The sequence below is a fragment of the Panthera uncia genome, chromosome D1 (assembly GCF_023721935.1).
Source record: "Panthera uncia isolate 11264 chromosome D1, Puncia_PCG_1.0, whole genome shotgun sequence".
Classification (NCBI taxonomy): Eukaryota; Metazoa; Chordata; class Mammalia; order Carnivora; family Felidae; genus Panthera; species Panthera uncia.
In genome coordinates, this window is record NC_064808.1 from 82,558,084 (window position 1) to 82,564,083 (window position 6,000).

Genomic DNA, 6,000 nt, shown 5'->3' on the forward strand with positions numbered 1-6,000 from the left:
GGGTCTCCTTGCAGAAGAGGAAATTCCTGAAGGCTGGCTTCAAATAGCACTGCCAGTAGCTAGGCAAGTAAGTGTTTCCTTGAAGAAGAACACAACCAGCTCATCTCTATGTCTACCACAATTTGGGAATTAAAATGTATAAGTACTTAAGAAGGATTAATGGATTTAATACTAATAGCAACCCAGTAAGGTAGGAACTCTTTTTTTTTTTTTTTTTTTTTTTATCAGGTAAGGAAAATGAGGCTTATGAGGATAAGCAAACTGCCCTGGGTTGCACAGCAGAGAAGTGGTAGCATCCAGATTTGAACTCTGGTTACCTAAACTTGTTTTCCTGCAGTGCATCACCCACACAATGAGAGCTACAGGAAAGTACAGGGAATTGTTAATATCCTGAAAAAACAAACTCTCCAATTAGACATATAAGAATAACATCCTTGATAAACAAGAATGCAAAATATGGCATGTTGCAATATAAAAACAGCAGGGAATAGGAGTCAAATGATTTCAGTTTGAATCCACCATGGCAGACAGTGATGCTACATAATGGCACAAGTTGAACTTACATACTGCAGGGATTCAGAGGAACTCAGTGAGGACTGGAAGACCATGGAGGAAGGGGTATTAGGCTGGGCTTTAAGAGTGGTGCTGGGGAAGGAAGAGGAGGAGAAATGTTAATAGGAGAAACTGGTGAGAAGGTTTAGAGGTGGAGAAGGCACACTGGCTTTCTTAACCAAGGTCTTAGACATTCCAAATGCCATCTCATGAAATCACCTCACAGCCAACTAGGTAGGTGCTGTTGCCATCCTCCATTTTCACATAAGAAAACTGGGGCTCTGAGAGGTTATGAGATATGCCTTCTATTGATAACCTCTGTGGTGGAACAAGGATTTGAACCCAAATCTGGAGAATTCTAAATTCCCTGCTCTTACACTAGTGTCAGGCTAATGTGTGCTCCATATGTGTCCATAGCACATCTGTTAGGAAAAACAGCAGCAATCGTGAGGGGGGAGGTGAATCCAGTGTTTAGCTGGTGAGTCTCTCTTCTTGTTCAAGTAGCATTTCCATGGGTGTTTAGAGTCTGGACTGTTCGGACAGGGTCTGTGCAGAAGGGGGCCTTTCCTATTACCCATGTTTCCCCCTTCTCTAGTTTTATCCATCATTTGCTTCCCTGTGCTGGGCATTTCCTGGACTGAACCTTTTTTTCTCACATCCATGTGTATGTCTTGCCCTCTGGGCTCAGCACAGAAGGTTTATCTGCCAGCCTTGAGGCCTCCCTCATGCACACAACTGCTGTTTGCAGGGTGGGCACAGGCTTGATTCTGCAATTCCGAGCCAATATCCAATGCACAAAAAACTAAACTCAATTCCAAGTGTGTGAAGTTGGGGGCCAGTGGAGGGAGATTCCAGACACAGTTCAAGGCCCCCTTGAAACCTCGAGGGCCTACCTCTAATGTGTAGCTAGGACAGAGACAATATTCAAATGTAAAATAGACATAATAATGATAAAACCACCACAGCCACCATGTAGTAACCAGTAATAATATTGTAATGGTGATAGGAAAAAAACTAATATTTATGGACAACCTAGACCTCAGCATCCTTGTTGCCTCACATTTCCCTTCTTCTAGGTCAGAATAGTAGAACAAAAGGAAATAGGAAGAACATTCTAACAGCAAGTGCTGCCTGTCAGTATTGTAAGACCATCTGTGGTGCGTGACCATAGAAATACCCAAATGAAACCTGGTGACCACCAGGCAGGCATTGTATATAGGAGTTTCCAGCATTAACTTCAGTTTAACAAAGCTAAGCTAATGTCTAAGTCCCATCCCCAATCCAAAATTCTATGATACAGTGATTTCTTAAATGTCTATTTCCCAACCTGAAGCTGCTCTATCATGCCCTTGAGGACTTAAATGTGGGGTGGATAATGTCATGTCAGTTTCCATGTCTCGAGGTGCTGGGGCAGTATCAGATGTCAGCGCTGTAGGTCCACATTTATGGATACCTATGTGCTCTGTCAAGCAGCGCTGTTGTTCCAACAGATAAACCAGTCTCTGTGTTTGTTTCTCACCCACCTAGGGAAGTCTGACTAATGGGAAGATAATGTTTTTGAGGTCAAAGTTGCTGAAGCCAAAAGCTACGTTGGTGGAGAACCCCTGTTTTAAAGTACACGTTGTATAAAATAAGGCAAAGACTGAAAAATCGAATGCAGTTAAGTGTCTGCTTGTGAATGGATCCAAATGATGTTTCCCCCAATCTTTGTCAGGGCCTTTCCTGAAAGGTGGACTGTCTTTCAAGTTGGAACAGTGCAACAGTGGTCTTAGCTAAAACAGTAGTTTTAAAGATGGATTTGCATACTGAAGGAGTAACTATAAAGAAATAAAGGACCATGTCCTTAATTTGGTGCCCTGTTCTATGACAAGTATAAGGATAACAGACAGGGTTTTCCTTTGGACCACAATTTTCCATTATCTCACACTATGGTCTAGACTTCAAATCTTTTCCTCAAGCTCTGAGTGGAAATCACTGATTAGGCAAACTGCTGATGTACGAGCAAAATTAGACTGTTTACCATGTGGGAGCTTGCTAATTGCAAGGAAACGTGAGTTCCCAGGCACACTCTCCTTTGTCTGTTAGATGCTGTCTTCACCATGACAGGGAAGTGTGTACAGTCAGGAAGAGCCCAGGCAGGGTGGGGTATGATAATTGGGCTAGTTTCTGTGCTTTGCTTTCCTATGATGAGATGATTCATCAAGAAGCCTCCTTGGCACTCCATTGTGCTGTGCTCTTATACATCCAGTTAAAAGTCAATGCCGCTATGAAAATGGATGTCCTGCAGAAAAATGGCACATTCATTCACTTAGCAAAGCTTTACTGAACACCTTCTTTTTGTTAAGCATTGGGTTTGGTGCTGAGAATAGAGACAGACATGATTCTCACTAAATTAGCAAAGAGAAAGTGTCCTGTACTCAACTATGTCAAATGTATTGTAAGATTATAGTAAAGAAGGATAAAATTCTGAGGAGGTACAGAAGAGGAATGAGTTACTCATGCCTAGGAACTGGGGAAATGCCCAGACAAGGTAATATTTGAGCTGGGTCTTAAAGATGAGCTTTGGAATTTCGTTGGCAGAGGAGGGGTTTTGGATAGAAGAGGCATCATGGGCTAAAGCAGAGAGAGATGCAAATGTGAACATTATTGTGGAAGGATCCAGTGGTCCAGTGATGGTCATGGATCTATAGGCTATTACATCTGAAAGTGGATTTGCAAATGATCTAGTTCAATAGCTTATTTTACAGTTGAGGAAACCACAGGCAGGAATGCTGGACTGACTTCTCCAAAGTCTGAAATTGATCTGCTCAGTTCCTTCCCACCAGCTCTCTGTGTACTTGCATCTACCATTCTTTGGATATATTTATGCAATGGATGGAGTTATTTACATCTTATATCAGTGTGCTTTGCACGGGCTTTGTCCCCTTGCCAAGTCTACAAATAGCATTCTCTTGGCTCTTCTACATTAAATACATCCACCAGTCCACCAATCAATCAGTCTATCTATCAAAAATGTATATAGAAACTACCAGTCCACCAATCAATCAGTCTATCTATCAAAAATGTATATAGAAACTACCATGCCTGGAACTTTATACACTATTTGTTTATTTCTTCTGCTGTTTGGATCTACTCATTTCTTTGTGTTGCTTATCCTTAAAATGCATTTATTCTTGATTGATATAAGATGCGAATATCTGAATCTATACTTCAACATTTCAATGCACTGAGAAACATAGGTATTTCAGAGCCAAAAAGATGCTGGGATATAACTTGGTGTACTGTTTATGTGTGTTCCAGTTTATTCATTTCCAAGAAAACTAGTTTTAAGGCCCCATTCCATCACTATTACTCTGAGTTAATTAAGATGAGAACAATGAGAATTCATTTCTGACAAACCCTTGCCACCTGCAGAAGAAAGTTGCCAATGCCCTATTCTGGAATCTGGGAGTTTGGTTGCCTGTAGCAGGCAGCACACGATTATTATGTGAGTCCCCTGATGCTTCTCTTCTGGACCCTCCCCTGTGTCCTCAACCTCACTCTCACCCAGCCTGGCCACAGTTACAAGGTTGTCCAGCTGTAGACCTGGTCTCTCTTCTCTGCAGACCTGCAGTGACATGGGCTTATTGCATACACAAAGATGTCAGAACAAATAACTACGTCTGGGAGCTGTCTGAATAAAGCCTGTGGAATAAAATGCACACGTTGTCGAAGCAATGGGGGAGGTTAGAAAGCAAGGATATCTTGACAGAAAGAGAAAAGTGTTGGAATTAATTCATAAACGTGTTGGATGGAAATTAGCCGATGAAGATTTGCAAAGGGAGTAGAGACAGTGGAAGAGAGAAAAGGGAAGCTAGACAGATGGAGAGGGGGAGGGAAACAGTGGAAAAGAGAGCAGAAGACACAGCTTTATTTCACGGTCTTGCTTTACCCTCAGCTGAAGCAGCCTGTGCTTTTACAGGGATCCCGCTTTGCCTTTTGTCTTGTGTTCCCCTCTTAACCTCCACCATCCTCCATCAGCACTCCTGTTCCTGGCCTTGTTCCAGCCTCCCACCTTCCCTCACAATTGTGCTTTTTGCACTCATGGGATTCCTGATTTCTTGATAAGGGGACTCTTAAGAGGCTAAAAGCACCAAACTTGTGGCTCAGGCATGGTAAGGAGGAAGGACTGGGGCTTTAGAGGAGCTCTTATCTCCTGACACTCGGGTCTGTACAGATCACCCACTCTGAGCCTCAGGTTTTCAACCTGTCAAATTAGGATTGTTGGCTAGCTGATGTAATTCTGTTACATGCCATTTATCTTAGAATCTGGTATGTTGTATGTATTCAATAAGTATCATTATCTCATCATCATCATTCCTATCATTAATAACAGCAGTAAGAGTAGTAGATTCTAAATTTTCTCTCTAGTGTTTTATACCTAGTAGTTCAGTCTTTCTGATACAAGTCAAGAGGTCGAAGCTGTGTGTTTAAACTCTGTTTTAGAGCCAAAATGGACACATGCTTCCCTATTTCCATTCCTTAATTGATGGTTGGAGTTTTGCCACATAACAGTAAGTCTGTTGGATCATGTTCCATTCTGGATCATATACAGGCAATCACCCAGTTTCATTGAAGGAACAATTGAGATTACTACGTGTGATATAAGAAAAGACTGCGTTCATTTTTTCCCTCTATTAAAAGAGTTTGCCTTGAAGTATCTTCTCTTAATTTCCTCTCCACCTCCCCAGATTCAGGTAGCACTTCTGTACCTGTGCCTGCATATAGTCTCAATGTATGCAGATTCTGAGTTTTTCCCAAAGTAGATGCAGATACGTCCAGGCCACATGCACAATTATGCTTTTTACAAAGTTATTTTTCACCTCTCTCTGCTCCATTTTCTTCCTCTTTCTCTGTGGCTTCAGAGTCCTTGTTTCTCTACCACTCTGCCTTATGGCCTTTTCCTTCCACTTATGAAAGGGAACAACAATTTGCACTTTCCATAAAATCCACTCACACCAACATATGAACTCTTTTCAAGTGTCTTGTGATTGGAATTCCTTAAACTCTAATTGGGCTTTATTTTTTGAGAAAGAAGTCAGGCACTAGCTTGCCCAAAGTAAAACTATCTGGGGAGGGGTAGAGGTCACTTTTCCTCCCCTTCCTTTTCTATGACGTCCCTGAGAGAAAGCACATTTTAATCCTTTCAGTAGGGCTGCTTCAAAGGGCAATTGAGATGTGTAATGGTTAATTTTATGTGTCAACTTGGTTAGGCCACAGTATCCAGATATAGAGTCAAACATTATTCTAGATGTTTCCTTGAAGGTATTTTTTAGATGAGACTAACATTTAAGTCAGTAGATTTTGAGGAAAGAAGATCACCCTCCATAATATGCGTGGACTTCATCCAATTAGTTGAATACCTTAATAGAAGAAAACTGACCTCCCTTGAGAAACAGGGAATTCTAC